The 20,254-nt window shown below is 45.3% G+C and overlaps 1 pseudogene; it reads right to left on the reverse strand.

The window, feature by feature from the left end:
* Positions 1 to 18,089: 18,089 nt before the first annotated feature.
* LOC123090181 (ethylene-responsive transcription factor 13-like) lies at positions 18,090 to 18,578 on the reverse strand (annotated as a pseudogene).
* Positions 18,579 to 20,254: the final 1,676 nt, after the last annotated feature.

Raw genomic sequence — 20,254 nt, forward strand, 5'->3', positions numbered from 1 at the left:
CATTTGACCGATAATACGGTTCCTCAGCGTTGACGTTTTCTTTTTTGAGTCAGCTTCTTTCCCTTCTTGTTCATTGAAGAATAATTGAGCCCCTCATTGTGACTTTGCCTTTTCCATGGAGTACGATTTTTCTTAGGTAATGCAATATTGATTCTCCTTTTGACGTATACTTCATCATCCTCGTCATCATCCCTCATTGGGTTGCCATACTGATCGTAGTCTTCCTCGTTGGTGACTCCATCCATTCCAATGATGTTCCTTTTGACTCTCCTCATGACAACACGGTTGGGATTGTGTGGGTCGGTTATGAAGAAGCATTGTGTCACGTGCTTAGCTTGTACCCATGGCTCGTTTTTTGCGATAGCGTTCACGGTAGCGCTCCTGGCATCGGGTATAGTCATGGTAGTGAAATTCTGGTTTTCTCTTTCGACATTCTTAGCCCATTTGACACGGAACATCGTTGTGTTGTGCAGTCCAGAGTAGTCAAGCTCCCAGATCTCCTCGATCCTTCCGTAAAATCTTTCAGTTGCGCCGTTGTCGCTGCTGGTCATGCATTCCATCGTCACCCCTGAGTTCTGATCATCACTGTCCATATCTTTGGCCTCCGTGTAGAACGTGTATATGTTGATATCGTATGCCTGATAGGTTACGATGTTGGGCGAGGGGCCGTGTGCTAAGGCGTATATGAGCAATCCATCCTTAGAGCCCTCCTCCGGGGGATTAGCAATAATATGCTCTTTGAACCAATGCAGGAAAGTGGAGTTGTGCTCTCTAGTAACTTCGGTGTCTGTTCTGCATATCCCCCGGTCACGATACTTCTTTGCGATAATTTCTTTGTGTAGTTCCACGAAAGTATCTACCTCGTCTAGGTGTTGTAGCACTACCAAGTTTGCTCTGTCGAAGTCGCTGCGTCGATCTGAGTATGCCACATGCAGTTCCCTGCGACCATTGGAGTGACCTTCTCCTTCGAGCCTCCCATCGTTCTTGTTAACGGGCAAACCAACACTAACACCATGCGGCTGGTCTGCGCCATATAGAAAATTCTCGCAGAAAGAGATGCACTCTTGTGTCAGATAGCCCTGGACGATGCTTCCATCCGGACGGGACATGTTACGAATGAATCCTTTGATGACCCCATTCATCCTCTCAAACGGCATCATGTTGTGCAGGAATGACGGTCCCAGGTCTATTATGTCGTCCACAATATGGACACATAGATGCACCATCACGTCAAAGAACGCAGGCGGGAAGTACATCTCAAGCTCATTCAGTATCACAACGATCTCTTCATGTAGCCTTCGGAGCTGCTTCACACTGATCGACTTTTGACATATGACATCGAAAAAGTTGCAGAGACCAACAAGCGTGTCACGGACGTGCTTGTCCATTATCCCTCTAAGGGTAACATGTAGTATCTGCGTCATCATCACATGACAGTCATGGGACTTCATCCCGCTAAAACTTTTCTTGTCCGTGTCTCACTACAAAAAAATACACTTCCGTGATGATACGTGTTTGTCACAGTAGGTCGTGTTTTTTTCATGCATGTACATCCATGACGATTTTATGACAGAATCAAGATAGTCATACATGTGCTGTCATAGAAGTGTTCCATGACATTACCAAAATTATCATCACGGAAGTGTCCACTTCCATGACGATAAATCACGCGTCACAGAAGTGCTTTCGTCAAGGGTGACCGACACGTGGCATCGACCGTAACGGAACGCCGTTAAGCTATCGGGTGGGGTTTTGGATCCTATAACCCGTTAACAGCCCCAACCAATGGGGATTTTCCACGTGTAAAATCATCATTGGCTGGAGGAGACACATGTCAGCTCCGGGTTGGCATAGGTGTCACTCATCCAATGGACGAGACGCGCCTATGATATGTTGACACGTGGACCGGCCCATCAAGTTTAAATGGGCCGGCCCGACTAAAGGCCCACAAGATTTTATGGACCATAATGGGCCGACCCAGCTAAAGGCCCACGATATTTTGCGGACCATAATGGGTTGGCCCAGCTAAAGGCCCACAAGATTTTGCGAGCCATAATGGGTTGGCCCAGGTAAAGGCCCACAAGATTTTTGTATGCCATAATGGGCCGGCCAGGTAAAGGCCCACAAGATTCTTGCGGATCATAATGGGCCTACCCAGCTAAAGGCCTACGAGATTTCGCCGACATTAATGGGCCGGCCCAGCTGTAGGCCCACAAGATTTTGAGGACCCTAGTAGGCCGGCCCATTAACTAGCTGCCATGTTTTGGGCCAAATGTCGGCCCATATTTGATCCGGTCCATTAATGGCCTGCCACGTTCTAGGCCTAATAATGGCCCATATGAGACCTGGCCCGTTAAAAGCATACCATGTTCTGGGCCAAATTACAGCCCAGATCAGGTCCGACCCTTTAAGAGGCATTGGGCTAAATTATGGCCCATATCAGATTCGGCCCATCAACTGGACGCTATGCTTTTGGGCCCACTTGCTAAAGGGCCATTTAGTAATTCGGCCTGATATTAGTTCCGGCCTGTTAACGGCCCGTTTAACATTTTGGCCCTATATTAATTTCGTCCTGTTAAAAGCCCGTCATATAGTTGGGCCTAACTACGGCCCGGTTTACATCCGGCCTGCTCGCAGCCGATATCTGATTGGGCCAAACAAGGACCGAGACAATTTTGTCCTGTTAAAAGCCCGTGATTTGATTCGTAGAATCATGGGCCGGGGTCCATTTCAGGCTGCTGCCGGCCCGTGAGCTGTTCGGCACGTTTCGGGCCCAAACTACTTCTCAGCCTCCTAAAAGCCCATTGAGTTTTCTTGCGAAAAGAGGGCCGAGGGTTACTCGGCCTATTAAAGGCCCGAATCTACTAGTGGGCCTATTTACTTTTGGCCTTTTAACGGTCCAAGATGACGAGGCCCATGAAGCGGATCATAGATCGTGATTGCATGACAACCTGATTATGTACCGTAATTTAACGGTTTGGCCGGTTTACTGCGAAGACAGGATATATATACAGTAAAATAACTGCAGTGTTGTGAATAAGAAAAAAAATCTAGACTACACAATAAAGAAATTACGGCATATTACATCCACTGGGCATCAAAGTTCGCCACTATGATAATAAAACACAAGCAGACAGCATATTACATACACTGGGCATCAAAGATCGCCACCAGTGCAAATAAACACGCCGACAAAATAATATACAAAACTGACAACACTTCAATAGAGTTCAAGAAAGGTTAGCCCTACTGGGGAGGTGCAGCGCAAGCAGCTGAGCAAGCTGATGAGACTGTGCTTGTTCAACACTTATATCTTACTCACTCTGAAAGATAAACAAGCAGACAAATGACAGGTTTTGCACATAAAAGTACCAGTGCTGACAATTCATCACATTTCTTACTGACGAATAAAGTGACATAGTTTAAAATTGCATTAACACAATATGGTATTGTTCAGGTCAAGACATGGCAGGAAATGACATTGTGAAGGAGTTGGCAGCTTCACGACACCACTTGATTACATATCAAGAACTCATAAGTATCAATGGTTAGTGTGCTGTCAATTTATCCCATTTCAGATTGGCAAGTAAAGAGACGGTTTAAATAATAGTAGAATGATATGACATTGTTCATAGTTAAGACATTGCAGAATATGACATTGTGCTGTAGTGGGTAGGTTCACCACACCACTGGATTATACATGAAGAACATAATCATACATGTAGTGCAAAATAAGATCACTTGCTCTGTATAGTTTAATTTACATGGTATTAAGAAGGAACTTGGTTGTACAACTGAAAACTTAAATTGAGAAGGACAAACTTTTGTCTATGAACTACATAATAAACTTTAAACATGCAATTTGATGCAAACACCAAAAGTAAACAGCTGTTGCAGTCATGCCTAACCAAATATACACAACAAAGTTTGAAGGCTTGACATGGACAAACTTACATTATTGGTGAAGACAGGCTCAAGAAGTTTACCACAAAATCTTCTTCATAAACATTGCCTTTATTCTACATTTTTTAAGAGTAAATATAGATGTGATAATATACGAAAAAATGGAGAATATTTAAGATAAGATGAAGAGTGATGCTACATAACCAAGTAGCTATAAATGTAAGTGCAACGATACAGGCAAAAGGTACAGCCAAGAGCAATGCACAACTAAACTTCTTCAGTACCAACCTCATGGTAAGAGTAAATATAGACCTGATGTGTAGAAAATGGAGGGCAAAGGAAAATATGCTGCAGAGTGATGGTACATGAAAAACTACCTGTCAATATAAGTACACTGATAAAGGACAGCATGTACTTACAAGAACAATGCAGAGCTAAATAAATTCATTGGTATTGGATATATTCTACACTAATGTAACCATTCATACAGATCAGCTAATTTGGAGCGAACAATTGATAAGCAAGCTATCATGCATACTGTTGTCACATAATGAACCAGGTATGTATGCAAGTACAGTGATATAGGACAACATGTACTAACAAGAGCAAAGCAGCGGGTAGCATATTTGCGATATCCTATTGTTCTTTTCAAACCGGAATTCTTCTTCGAGAAGATTTCCTGTAAAAAGATCCGTAAGGCACATGCCGAAAAGTAGAATTTCAAATTGTCATGTGATTTCATAGACAATACCTCATCCTGGGAATGAGACCAGTGCATAACAAGGTTTTTCCATTCAATGTTTTCTAAATTTAGCATAGGAGACGTCAACGGAAATTCGTTTATAGACTTTCCATCAAAGTGTGATTTCCTCAGGTAACACCGATACTGCTGCAATGCTTTCTTGAAAAGCACAAGCAAGCTTTGCTCGTCATGACTATCCAGATTGACCCTCGCCTAGTTACAACAATGTAATGTAAATCATTGATGTGTTCAATCAGCAGAGAACTAGAAAATAATAACCATGAATAATAGCACTTACACGTAAGTTGGACAGGAAGATGTGAAAATGGTGTTTGTCTTCACTATAATCTTCCCATGATGGGAATATATGCACGTAGTCCCTAACAACATTGAAAGCATTGTCTTTTAAACTGGGAATAAATGGAATGGGGTTCCAATCTGCAGGAATTGGCCGTCTCTATAGTTGGGATAGGTCTTCGGCCGGTGGACTTGCTGTACTTTTTGCTGGAGTGGGATTTTTCTGTGGTACGGCTGGTGCTATGGCAAATGAATTTGGTATATCTTTTGTTGGAGTGCAGGTCCTGTGTGGTGGGGCTAGTGGTGTGGCCAGTGAAGTATGGGTACAGTCTGCTGGAGTCGGTCCTACATTTTGTGTCACTGGTTGTACAACCAATATAAGTGGGGTGATGTCTGATTTCTCCGGCACCACCATGTTTTTCAAGGACTTTGCTGGTGCTCCTTCAGGTTCAGCAATCACCCTCTTCCTTTTTGATGTCTGGTGCACAAGAACATCATTTGATTGGAAAACATGGTATGATGACAGATGGAATATGTATTGATAATGGATTGGCATGGCATCTCGACATATATGATGAGTAAACTAAGCAGATGGCGGTGCAACAAATGTAGAAGAAATGCAAGACAACATATGCAAGATACGCGCAATCAATAAAACCTTGCCAAATTAGAATAGGCACCTTGATGGGTGAACAGGACATGCCATCTGCCTTGGACACCTCGAGGTTAGAATAGTCATTAGGATCATATTCTGAACAAGAATCAATAGGTGGGGAGCGTATGTGTTTGATTGCATCTAGAATGGAACTCAATGCCTTGGTGCCAATTTTGTAAGTCATTGCAGTGTTTAGCTTGAAGAGTGGACTGCTGCTAGTGCGACACAAAGCAGCTACACAGATCATAGTGTAGATATAACGGGGAAAACCGTAAGCATCAGAGTAAAATCAGCAAAGTGGAACTTGCTGGAATATATGTGCTAGTACTGCCGGTACGACTAGAAAGGCTTAGGATACCAGTTCTCTTGAACTAAAGGTGCGGTACTGTTAATATCAGTGTAACTCTCAAAGGCAACACAGCTCCCCGCATTTCCTTGCTATTCTTATAGGATCCAAGTGGGCAGGTCACTACAAATCCTATTCCCATGTTAACAAAATCATACAAATCAAAGAGGCTCAAAGTGTCCATCACAACCGACCGTACAGATTTCTACACTGCAAATGTCCCTGCTCATCTTCAGTACAAGGAACATATTGTACTACTATCATACTCCCTCCGTTCCAAAATATAAGTCTTGGAAGAGGTTTCCACTATGGATCACATACAGATGTATCCAGATACATTTTAGAGTGTAGATTCACTCATTTTGCTCCATATGTAGTCCATGGTGGAATCTATACAAAGACTTCTATTTAGGAACGGAGAGAGTACATACTAAGGAAGAACGGAAGAGGAACATGGTAAAGAAGAGAAAACAGATTTTGGATAATAAAATGTTGGTTGCATAGTGCCCACACATGATGAACAAGAGCGCATTAAGAATACAACTCCCAGCTGTCTCTCGACCATTTCAGGCGGTTGGATGAAGATCCTATGTCTCCTAACCCTTCTTCTTCCTCATCTCTGATTCTTCCCATACAAAACACCGCACGGGCCGCCGGCTGGACCACCGCCCCCACCGCCTGTGTTCCTCCGCCACCCCCACCCCGCACCCCCGCCCCAACCCCCACCCGCGTCGAGTTTTCTTCATTCGTCAAGGCCCCACAACCACCCGAGCTCCTTCATTCGCACCGGCGAGCTCTGAAAAATCGACTGACCCAATTTTGTAATTTAGTCTACTGTGATTTAACTAGTGTGGAATATAAAAGTGGAAAACCATAAGCATTGGGAGTATAGTGTTGAGCGTGCCATGGCGGATCTGAAGGTGCAAACCGGACAAAGGCAACTTCGCAACCAAGACAAGAAATCAGAGTAAAGCAGTGGCGATCTATTTTCTTACTGCGATAAATAAGTTGAGCAGATATGAAAGAGTACCGCCTCTGGTGCAGCGCCGTGTATGCATCTGCTGAGAATTTGACGGTGCTGCGGTAGTGATTGCTGTGGGCAGCATGGAAGCAGATCTAGGAGGGTAGATAGTGGCGGCTGGGCGGGGTGGACGAGACGGTCATAGGAGCAGTGCCGGCAAGGTGGATGACGGCGGGGATGAAGCGAGAGGACGGGATGCAAGGATCCCGGTCTGAAGCCGTGGATTAGAGAGGTCGATCTCTTGTAATGGACGGCGACATCAGGGTTTCAGCTCTAGCATGGTGGAGGAGGACGGCGGTGGATGGGGTGCCGGACGGAGGAGGGTGGGGTGGAGAGGGTGTTTTGGCGCCCATGGAGTATGAATGGGGAAAAGGGAGGTAGAGAGGAAGGGGGGAACCATGTATTCAGGGCACGCTTGTCTCAAATGCGAGGAAATTTACAAATTTAGCCCCCATTTCAAATTTCTACATCACAACAATATTAGTCGGTCGGGGATAGGACGGTAATCTCGCATACACCGAATATTTGCGGACGAGAGTTTTTTTTTGGCGCCCACCATGTACGAATATGAATCGGGGAGGAGTCGATTTCGGCCGAGGACACACTGTGTTTTGGCGCCCACCGTGTATGAATCCGTGTGAGAGGCGGTTACGTCATGTTTGGGTGAAATTACAAACCTACCCCTATTGAAACCTATAGAAATCCAGCAGATAGGCTTTGCGTGGCAGGGATAGGCAGTAGTAATTTCCATCTCGCAGATTTTGGTTTCGAGCGGTTACTGCGACTTTCCTTGCTCCGTTCAAATTTTGCAGAGCGCACGTTTACCATGCCAACTCAATTCGAATCCCGTTTGTATTCTATTTTTTTGGGACGGATCTATTTTCAATTGGAATTAAATTATATATACATCATTTTTTATATATACTTTCAAAAGCACAACAAAGAATTCTGCTCCTTTATATGTATAATATGATTTACAAATACAATGATCTCAAAATCTTAAGGTTGAATTCAAAAAAAATTAACCAAATTATGTTCTACTAAAATGTATGGATCAGTTATCTACATATTAAATAACATAGATGTGCATGAATTCATATGAGTATGCATGTTTGATAGATCAATTTTGGTTCGAGTATGGATTACATGTATCATCATCTCGAATTCAAATATTTGAATCCCTTTTATGTTCAGTCCTTTCACGCCCATATCTCTCTCATGCATGCTCCTTCATGTAGCTATCACTCTGTTTTCTCCAGCTCACCCGCATGCTCACTTCATGTTTCTCCTATCCTCGCAAACATGGTCTCTCGACGTCTCCCTTGAGAAGTGTCACACTCTCCCTATCATTATACATTACACGGTTTTCATTATCTCTCACGTTTCTACTATTCTATGGTATCACTCGGTACCTAAGCTTTCTTTTTCACCGCCACACACAGTCTCCACTCGTCTTTCACTTTGTCTTTCTCTGTATGGGATTCTCTCACACACCCTATATGTCTCTACATATGACTCATACCACTAAAATTATTCTCTCTCTCTCTCTCCTGTAGACACAACATTTGTTACGGTCTCCTTTTTGTCTCCATCCCAGACTGACATTATTCATTTGTTTACCGGTCAAACAACACCCCCCCTCTCTCTCACAGACACACACACAACTCCTTCTTCCACTCCCCTTCCCAACTACCGTCTCTCTCTCTCTCACGCACAAAACTCTGTCTTTTGCACCCCGACTCGTATTTCTCTCACAAACATTTATCGACTAGCCTCTAGATAGGTTTATACACCCGCACACTCGTGCTTCCAATATCTCATACATGTCTCTTTCCCGCTCCTTGTATCTATGTAGATTTTTCTTCCCTTCTTCAGGCACGCCCTCTCGATCGTGCAGACACACACTATCGCCTCATTTTAAGCTGATACCTATCACACAGACACTCCTTGTGTCTTTGTCACACATGCACTCCATCCTCCTCCACTCTCCCTCTCTCTCTCACACACATGGGCTTTTTGCAACAACCACTACAGGAATTAGCTACTTTGCCGTCTGCCATGGCGGACGGCAAAGGCAGGAACGGCAGACGGCAAAGGTCATTGCCGTCTGCCACGGACGGCAAAGGGCTCCGGCAAAGTAAGGATCGACAAAGAGCTACTTTGCCGTCTGCTTTCTGAGGCTGACGGCAAAGGGGCATTTGCCGTTAGTAGCTGACGGCAAAGAAAGCAAACGGCAATAATTACGTTGTTAGTCCGTTAGGTGGCTAACGGAAGCCTTTGCCGTCCGCTACTGTAGGCAAAGCCTTTGACGTCCGCTGCTGTAGGCAAAGCCTTTGTAGTCCGTTGTTGTAGGCAAATTGACCAAATGGGTCATCCCACCAGGAAGCACAGGTGACCGCCGCGTGGCTTCTTTGCCGTCTGTGGCTGTCGGCAAAGGTAGCTTTGCCATCAGTGGCTGACGGCAAAGATCCTGCATTGCCTCTTTTTTTCTATTTTTTTACATCCAACAATTTTCACAACAAATATATATGACATATATATATATATTTCACAGGGCTATTTAACAGCAAACATATGACATATCTAGCACATAAGTTCCATCGTACATACATATATAGTTCCATCCATTCATACATACCAAGTTGCACATACACATTGTTCCATCCATACATATTACAATGCAAAGTTTCATCAAGATAGCAAGCTAGAAGAATACTTGAAGATAATGAAAGAAAAAACAAGCACTCCATCATAGCAAGCTAGCTTCTGTGAAGTGAATGAAATCTGCAAAATGGAAAATAAGAAAGTTAGAAAAAGGTGACTAGAAGAAGAAGAGTAGAACAAGAAGTATATGTCATTTATGAGCTAATTTAGGTGAAATGGATCATTTATGAGCTAATTTAGGTGAAATGGATCGTTTTTGAGCTAACTTCAGTGAAATGGATTGTTTATGAGCTAACTTAGTTGAAATGGATCGTTTATGACCTAACTTAGTAAAAAGCATCATTTTAGAGCTAACCTAGGTGTGATGGGTCATTTTGGAGCTAACCTAGGTAAGATGGGTCATTTTGGAGCTAACCTAGGTGAAATGGATCGTTTTAGAGCTAACTTAGGTGAAATGGACCGTTTATGAGCTAACATAGGTGAAATGGATCACTTATGAGCTAACTTATGTAAAAAGCATCATTTTAGAGCTAACCTTGGTGTGATGGGTCATTTTGGAGCTAACCTAGGTAAAATGGATCGTTTATGAGCTAACTTACGTGAAATGGATCATTTATGAGCTAATCTAGATAAAATGGGTCATTTTAGAGCAAACGTAGGTAAAATGGATCATTTAGGAGCTAATCTAGTTAAAATAGGTCATTTTAGAGCTAACTTGGGTAAAATGGATCATTTATAGGCTAAGAATGGTAAAATGGGTCATTTTAGAGCTAACTTAGGTAAAATGGATCGTTTATGAGCTAACTAAGCTAATTATGCCATTTTTTACATAAGTAAACTAAGTACAAATCATTTTAGAGCTAACTTAGGTAAAATGGATGGTTTTGGAGGTCAGTAAGCTTATTAAGTCATTTTGGAGGAAAAGAAGCTAACTCTAAGTCATTATGGTAAGAATATTGGAGGAAATAAAGTTAAGTCTAGGTCTTTATGCATTTGTTAAGCAAAAAACTAGAGACACTTACCGTGATCATGGAGGTGTAGTAGCGGGGTGACTCGTGCCGGTAGCTGGAGAAGGATCGTGCAATGCTTGTCTGGAGTTACGCTGCACCAAAGATCATTTCCGATGTCTCGTTAGCATGATGACACTCAAATGTTAAGACTAGCAAGTAATGTCCATTCAAATTAAATTCACCGTGGTCCCAAGAGCAATCAGTGGCATCGCGGAGCGGTCTGACCGGACTTCTCGCACACAGACTGCACATTTGGTTTTGACGACTCAGTCATACTAGTTAGTAATGAGACAAACACTACATGAATGTTTTGGCTAATGTGTACAAGAAACTTACCACAAGGAGCTCGTACATGGCCCTTGCCTGCATGTCATTCCGTGCCCTCTCCTCCTCCAACATCTTTGTTGTCCTCTCCTCCAACTCCCGCTGCCTCTCCGCTGCCTCCGCTAGAAGTTTCTCCGTTCTATCTCTCTCACTCTGTATAGCAGCCTGCAACACCACTCCTCGTTACCATTTGTAATCATTGATGGAAGCGCACACAATGTAATGGAGAAAGATAGCTGAGTACGTATAATTAACCTTGAAGGCGAGTTAGACTGGCTGTTCACAAGGCCTTATCTCAGGAGCGAAGCTCGACTGGTGCGCCTTGATCTCTGGGAGAGTGCTAGGACAATGGATAAGTCCATCTCCCATGGCTATGGAGCCATGGGACCTCCCACCACCAGATATCATTAGTAGCTCTGTATCAATGGGACCCTGGCTCGGGTTAAAGTCCTCCCCTTTCCTCGCCTTCCCCCGATCTCTATATTTCACGAGCTTGTCGTGGGAGGAGATGTTGGTGAAGTTTTTTGGATCATGGAGGTCAGACGCAGAGAATGCCTTGACTTTCTTGTAAGAGCTAGTGTGGGCCATGGCATACAGGTCGTACACCTCTGGCACCTTATCCGCCTTATTGTAGCGTGCCTGAAAGAGAGAAACAAAGTAAATTAGTAATTAAAGGGCTGAAGCTAGCATGATGAACGGATTGCATGAATCATGAAGCAAGCCACATACCCAGTGGAGAAGCCACGTACAAGCTGGGTAGTCAATTGACTACCCAGCCTTTTGGTCAAACTAGCATATAAATGTACAAATATTGAAACAAATTTGTATAAATTCATATATTTAACTACACGATTTCAAATTGACTACACAAGACAACATATCTAGCACCGCCATTGCACATACCCAGTTCCGCCCGTACTAATATAAGTTGGAGCTGCCTTGATGGTGTGGCACACCTTCCATGTGGGCACGTTTGTCCTTGGCCTCGTTGTGGAGGGTTAGCCATTCTTTTGAGCACCACTCATTGACCAACACCTCCCAACAATCCATCCGATCCGCACACCATCCCGGAGGGGCCTAAGTTAGGAAATAGAAACTTGAGCGCTACGGCTACGAATTACTAAATGAAGGAAGTAAAGTACAAGGCCTTAAGAATTACCTTCATGTACTCCTCCTTACTCAAGAACTTCTCGAGGCACGCCGGCTTGGTCTTCTTGATACCACATGAGGCGTAGTAGTCTCGAATAGCCTGCACCAGAGCCTCGTGCCATAAGTTCTGTAGTAGGCGCTTGTAGACGTTATGGATAACATTTGCCGCCTCCTCCTTGTATCCCTCCTCACACCTTTAGAATGTCTGCAATCAAATGAGACAATATTGATTAGTACAATTAATAACTAGCTAGTTGAAGATTTTTAATTGTGTAAAGGAGAAATTACCCAGAACTTTCTACTCACCACGTCTTCCCTCGTCTTGTACAAGACACCGTCGATAATCTCACCCGGTGGGGCCGAGGCAGCCAAGTAGTGCTCCCAACTCAATCCAAGCTCTAGAAGCCGACCCTCACCAGTCAACGTGACAAACCCCGGGAAGTTTTGCCGACAAAGAACTCCAAGGATGGAGTTGTGCCGGCGGACACTATGATGGTGGTCCCAACCCCTGCATCATGACAAGGCCAATGCATTAGATATTTGAAGAAACATGAATGCAGAAGGGTACAAAAAGATTAAATGCACTTACCTCTCCCCATCAGGGAAAATCAACCACCTCTGCTCGTGGGTCGCCGACACCTCTGGGAGTCGTGTACAACCACGCTGGTAGACGGTGCCCCCTCCTCCTCAATATTAGTCGGCTCCCCGCCATCATCAGCATGGCCACTCGGGCCCTGAGGCTGATCCGGCCAGGTACCCCATCCAGACGTGTGCTCCTCCGGGGTCTCATGGGCCGAACTCTCGTGGCCCAAAGGCCCGTCAACCCGAGGCTCGTGGGCCGAAGGCCCGTGGACCGGAGGCTCGTGGACCTGAGTCCGTGTAGCCTCCTCCTTGGATGAGTCCACCCTAGCAGTCACATGCTCGGGTGAAACAACTGGGGGTGGCGGCGAGGAAGGCGCCCAGGCAGTCACCCTACCTCCTCTCCCACGACCACGTGCTCCAGCTCCTCTCTTCTTCTTACCTCGTCCCTTGCTCGGCACCGCAGCGATGAAGAAGGGCCCGGCAGTGTCGCCATACTGTCCAACAATGCTCGAGGAGAGGTGCGTGTGGAATGGAAGACCTCGCACCACGCGCCGACGAAGAAGGGTCCTCGGAGCGCTCCCGACCAGCGCCCACCATCTTTCAACACCTGCCATGACAAAGAGTAAACGAAATTAGTACAACATAAAAAAATACCAACATGAATAATAATATGTATATCACTTAAATGTATCATCATCAAGTACAACATAAAAAAATTGAATACCCGACACTACGTATAAATGCATAATCATCATCATCAAGTACAATAATAATCTCGATCAGTATCATCAATAAATGCATAATCATCATCATCACTATAATCAATGACGGGCTCAGGGGGTCGGGGTGTGGTGTCGGGGTCGGGGTGTGGTGTCGGGGTCGGGGTGTTGGGGTCGGGGTGTCGGGGTGTGGTGTCGGGGTCGGGGTGTCAGGGTCAGGGGGTCGGGGTGTTGTGTCGGGGTCGGGGTGTGGTGTCGGGGTCTGGGTGTCTGGGTCAGGGGGTCAGGGTGTCGGGGTGTCGTGTCGGGGTCGGGTTGTCGGGGTGTCGTGTCGGGGTCTGGGTGTCGGGGTCTGGTGTCGTGGTCGGGGTGTCGGGGTCAGAGGGTCGGGGTGTGGTGTCGGGGTGTCGGGGTCGGAGTATCTGGGTCAGGGGGTCAGGTGGTCGGGGTGTCGGGGTGTCGTGTCGGGGTGTCGGGGTGTTTTTTTCTAGTTCTTTTACTTCTTTTCTTCTTCTTCTACTTCTTCTTCTTCTTCTTTCATCCTTTTTGTACTTCTTTTACTTCTTTTTTTTCTTCTTTTCTTCTTCTTCTTCTACTTCTTCTACTTCTTTTCTTTTTCTTCATTTTTCATCTTTTTTCTACTTCTTATACTTCTTTTCTTTTATTCTTTTCTTCTTCTACTACTTCTTCTACCTTTCTTCTTCTTCTTCTTGTTCTTTTCTTCTACATATTCTTTTTTCTTCTACTTCTTTTGTTCTCTTCTTCTTCTTCTTTTTTCATCTTTTTTCATCTAAAACCGATGCACTAAATCTAACACTAACACATATGTAGCACTAAATCTAACACTAACACTAACACATATCTAGCACTAAATCTAACACTAACAATTAAACAACAAAAAAAGAAAAAAAAGAATACTCACTGGAGCCCGGGGCGACGCTGGCGCCGGGGTGGTGGGTGCGTGGGGGGCGGCGGGCTCCGGGGTAGTGGGATGGTCAAGCTGGTTGGGGAGGGGGTGGTGGCGGGGGCGGGGGTGGTGACGGGGGTGGCGCCGGGCGGCGGGGGCGGGGGCGATGGAGGGGGCGGCGCCGGGCGGTGGGGCGCCTGGGCGGCGGGATGGTGGGACGTCGGCGGGTGGGGAGGGGGCGGTGGCGGGAGCGGCGCCGGGCGGCGGGGGCGAGGCGGTGGAGGGGGCGGCGCAGGATGGCGGGGGCGGTGGCAGGGGCGGCGTGGTGGGTGGATGTGGGTGTCGGGGAGGAGAGAGAGAGAGAGGGAGAAACAGAGAGAGTAACCGGCGGGGGGCCTCGGCCGTTAGTTAGGTTAGTTAGGTTAGCCTTTGCCGTCTGCCCCGCCTTTGTCGTCCGCTTTTTGTTTTTCGTTGCCGTCTACTGCGGACGGCAAAGAGGGGGGACGTTAAGTTTTTTCGTTAGTGAGTGCCACCTCCCTCGTGCCGTCAGCCAGCGGATGGCAAAGATTCTTTGCCGTCAGCCAGCGGACGGCAAAGAAATGGCAGATGGCAAAGACCTTCTTTGCCTTCTGCTTCTTGGTAGCTGATGGCAAAGACCTTCTTTGTCGTCCGCTAGCTGACGGCAAAGAACTGACAGACGGCAAATTCCCTGATTCTAGTAGTGAACTAGCAAGATGCCCATGCATTGCACGAAACATCAAGATGCATTTGTATGAGTAGTTTATCTTGTGGGGGAAAAGGATGAATGAGGGAAGGCCTTATTTGCAAATGTGGAGAGGGGTGTGGGTATCTTTTTGCAAAATTGCCATAGCTTGCTTCCTATCCGTGAGATATGGATCAGACGACCTATATTGCAGGATGACAGGCACACGATCATCACCGACAATGCTTTTTTAAGAGTAGAGATAAAAATAGAGTTGGTGATGATGGTGGGCCTGCCACCCTGCAATGTAGGTCGTCTGATTTATATCTGACGGATAGGAAGGAGAATATGGCAATTTACCCACACTCTTCACCACATTTGCAGATAAGGCCTTCCCTCGTTCATCCTTTTCTCCCACAAGATCTTGATGTTCCGTGCAATGCACGGGCATCTTGCTAGTAAGAGTAGAAATTAGACATATACCACTTCTCGAATCTTGAAACCAACAACATTCCTCCCTTATCTCATCAAAACCGCCAAAGGAATATATTTTGAGTGAAACATAACATATTTTTAGTGATATACGTATTTCAAAACTAGACTTTTTTCTATCAAATCGGTGAATATGTATTAATCTACTTTGATCGTGTGGCAACGCATTGGCACATTGCTAGTAGTTATTATAATTTTTTGGACACCAGACAAACGGTGGAGTACATATACGAAGAGAAGAGGCGCACGCACGCAGTCGGCCTCTCGCTGTCTTGCACACATGAGTGTTACATAAAGGCGATGTTAACAAATAAACACTAAAACCCTAGGTGCACGATTGCTTGCTGCATTCGCGGGTACCGGGTAGGTGGTGGAGCACCTTTGTAGGAATAGTCAGCTCGCGTTATAATTTGATCCATACGAGTTGATGGTCGGGACCACAGGTGAACGACTTGGAGTGTGGTGGCTCGCCAGTTGCCATAGATCGAGTAGCGCGTTTAAAATATCATTTTTAGCGGGGCTAAGAGTTCTGATTTTCAATGGCGCATTATAAGTACTAAGTAGTTTTTAGAACGATTGGTATGGAGTGAAAATGGAATTCATAGTACTACGTACCTCCTTAGCGTATGGTTGTATGGGTTTATGTTGCGAGATGTTGAACCTGGTAGTTCTAGGTAAAATACTATGGTTTAGATTTAGATGCTACTTTTCAGTAATGAAAATCAGAAGGGGAAACCCCTCTTTGATTAAAAAAAACTACTACCTCCATTCTAGTTTACTAGTCCCCATCGTATTTTGGGTCAAAGTTTGTCCACCAATTTTACTTGTAAAATTTGAATGGAAACAAGATTTTGTTATACCCAAACAAAAAAGGACTGGAGGGAGTGATTTTCTGACACAGAAGTGACCTCTCATAGCGTAGGCATTGAACCGGCGCGCCGGCCAAGAGGGCCTCACTCGCTACAGGCCCGATTGAGCACGCCTCCTCACCACGTGCAACCATCTTAAGACTGCCCCGCCTTCCTTCATTGAATCCGCGCTTGTGCCGGCAACACGTCCTTCTGCAAGCCGACAGGTATTTTAGAACACAAAAAATGACTAAAATACAATTAATTTACGCATGGTCTTGACTTATTGTGCTTGCACTGGTAGCAGGAACTAATATTGGCTTTTCTTTATTTATAACTCTCCTCACACTTTTTTGGCTTTGAAGTGATCATTGTTGTGGACATTATGTATGAATGTTCAGATATCTGTGAACATGAGTTTGATGTGGAAGTTGAACTTGGAATGTCGGGCTTGCGCGTGAACTATACCATGTCCAATGCTTCGTCTGTTATTGTTTGGAAAGTAATTACTGTTATTACATGACCCGAAAAAATATATTTTGTGCCACATCAGTAGATGCACGGACATCACAACAGGCATGCCGACTGGATAAACATTTGAACCTAGCTATTATGAAGGAAGTTTTGTATTGACAATAGTTTTAGATAGCAAGAGACGCCTAGCCTGCTCTGCCTCTCCTAGCTTATTTCTGGCTTCTTCCATCTCTTCTTTGGCTTGGGTGAAGAGAGCATCTGATTGCTCTTTTCGCTTCTTCAGGAACTCAACTACATTCTCAAGGGCTGCTGCACGCTTTCTTTCAGCCTTTGCTAGAGCCACAAGGACACGAACAGCTGACGACTCCACCTGGCTTGTGTGTAATCCAGCATCATCTGGGAATTTGCACCTTGTGTCTAATCCCGCATCTTTAGGGAACTGGCACCTTGTGTGTAATCCAGCCTCATTTTGGAAACATGATCTCGAGGTTGTCCATACTTCCCTCCTCACAGGAACTGCATCCTGACATGAAGTTACTTCTTTTTTAGATCAATACTCAGAGCAACCAAGATCCACTTAGTAGAAGCCAGATAAACAGAACTCAGAGAAGTGAATTCAAAAGGAATATATATATAAAAACAGACTACAAGGTGAGAACACTCACTTCTTAGATCAAGCTAAAAACGAAAGCATTAGGACGATTAAGACTCTCCTTATTACACATCGAAGAATACCAGGCTTAAGAGAAACAGAAACTACAACATATACACATTGAAGAACATGAGGCTAAACGAAAGTAATTGAAAGGGTGTTACTTACCAAAGTTCGTTTTACATGTTTGGTGCAGCTCCTCTTTAACTTGCCACACTCCTTGAAGATGTCCCCAATATCCCGTGTTTAGTCTTCATTGCTACTCTGCATGTTTGCACTCATGGTTTTAAAATATCAACACGACAAGAAAAATATACTACTAGTAATACTCGCTCATCTTGTGGGCAACATTAAAGCACTCGTCTGCCATCTTAGAGCATCTCCAACAGAATCGCAACGTGCGGCGCTTTAAAAAAGCGTTTAAAGTGCTGAGATCAAGAAGTAGAGAGACTAGAGAGTAGAGGATAGTTCTCAGCATTGATAGATAAAAAAATAGATAATTCAACTACTCCTCATCGTCCAACTCCTCCTCGGTCATGTCCTCCTCCGACGTCTGACTGTAGGCGTGAAGATACCGATCGTCGTCGGATTCCCAGGGCGATGCTGCTCCTAGCTTCATGTTGAATTGAGCGTCCGCTTTTTGCCTACGCTTGTCCTCGCGATAGGCGGCTCACTCCGCCCTCCTCTTATCCCTCTCCGCCCTCTTTTGCGCATAGAACCCGTGCTCATTGATGACGTCCTACGGTAAGTGTTGACGCCACAGCGCCATGGCTTCCTCGTCCATCTCGGCGATGCCGAGACGGTGCTCCCGCCTCCGGTTGTCGCAACGATCCTCGTCGGTGCTAAGCCACGGCAAAGGCGCAAGCTCCTACGCCCGCTCCCACGTCGGCACGTTGGGGAAGTTCAATGTTCTATGAGGACACCGGAGGCACCACGCCGCCGTGTCATACGCGCGGGCAGCCTCGTTGGCAGTGTCAAAATTGCCGAGGCCGAGGCGCATCCTACGGAAATGGATCTCGGCGGAGAAGCCATCGGAGGGGCGCGCGCGGACGCCGCATTATCCCCAAGTTTCCCGGTGATGCAGCGACATGGTGGAGCGGCGGCGGCGAGGCGAGAAAGAGCGGGGAGAGAGCGGTGGTGAGGCACAGAGCGGGGAGAGAGCGGTGGCAAGGCACAGAGTGGTGGGAGGGCATAGGATTTTATAAAGTGTGCCAGACATCGCGCGCCAAAACTAGCACATGCCCAACCATTTTTTCCCGTGCGCGCCCGATACTTTCCCGACGTCTTTGCTATCTCTACTCTCTTCTCTAATTTTATATTTATTTTATAATTAATATTTAAAATTTATCTCTACTTCTCTACTGTCTCCTTTTTTTTCTCTATACTTTTTTTCTTATAAAATAACAGAGTTGGTGATGATGGTGTGCCTGCCATCCTGCAATATAGGTCGTCTGATTTATATCTGACAGATAGGAAGGAAACAATTGGAACTTTTGCAAAAACATACCCATACCCCTCTCCATATTTGCAAATAAGGCCTTCCCTTGTTCATCCTTTTCTCCCACAAGATAAACTACTCATACAAATGTGTCTTGATGCGTGCAACGCATGGGCATCTTGCTAGTTCAAAAAAACTTTCCATCATTTGCCACACTACTGGTTGCAAACGAAAACCCTACCCAAGCATAGCACGATACAAGAGCCACGCACAATTATAAGTTGATATTCTGTTGGACAATGGAGGCTATAACCAATTACTTTTACGGGAACAATAGCACCCAGGAAATTTGAAGGGTAGGTATGAAAAAAATTGGAACTGCACATGTACTGCTAAGTGATTCAATACACACATTACCAATCGAGGAGGAGAACGATGGTCGCGGCGGCCTCTATGAGTCATGGTCGGCAATGGGAGTCAGTTCATTGTCCACGACGGTGGTGCTTCTGCGCTTGGCGCCGGCTCCGAGAAGCAGATCTGAGACCGTGGAAGACGATGCCTGGGAAGAGGCTCTGTGTACAACGACGATGGTGGACCGGCTCCAGTGCGGCGCATGAGGTCGTCGATGAGGCAGATGCACTGCGGTGGACGAGTGCGCCGATGTAAAGGGGAGGAGCATGAAGACTGCGGTGCCGTGGAGAAGTCTATTTTGCGGTGGGGATAGAAAAAGAGGAGTATTCAGGTGTACTACTCTAGGTGCCGGGGTGGGGTTGGCTGGGTAGGGTGAACCTGAAGTTACGAAAATAGCCCCCTACCAGGCATCATTTGTAGGCCTATTTCGAAGGCTATGATGGAAACTTCCCACTGCTCGAATCAGGGTCGCGGGAGATTTTCCCGCCGACCTCAAAATTTTGTGACATTGAACTCCACGTGTGGCGTGTTGAGTGATTCAACTAAGCAACTAGCGAGTAGTAGTAGTAAACTCTGCATATTAGGTTTGACCGAAGTCAAACTTCCAAAAGTTTGACCAAGTTTATAGAAAAATATAAACATTTACCATAACAAATATGTATGATGTGAAAGTGCATTCAATAATGAATCTAATGGTACTTATTTGTTATTGTATATGTTAATATTTTTTGTTATAAGCTTTCTGAGAGTTTACAGAACTGGACTTTAACCAATCTAATACGCAGACTTAACTAAAAACGGAGGGAGTACACATTTGTTTCTTAGTTTGTAGTGAACGAATCATTTGTTGAAATTGTGAAATAAATATAGTAGGCCATTGACTTCAAATGTAATGGTGTATACAATTCAATAGTTAC

This window comes from Triticum aestivum, chromosome 4B (genome assembly GCF_018294505.1).
Source record: "Triticum aestivum cultivar Chinese Spring chromosome 4B, IWGSC CS RefSeq v2.1, whole genome shotgun sequence".
Lineage (NCBI taxonomy): Eukaryota > Viridiplantae > Streptophyta > Magnoliopsida > Poales > Poaceae > Triticum > Triticum aestivum.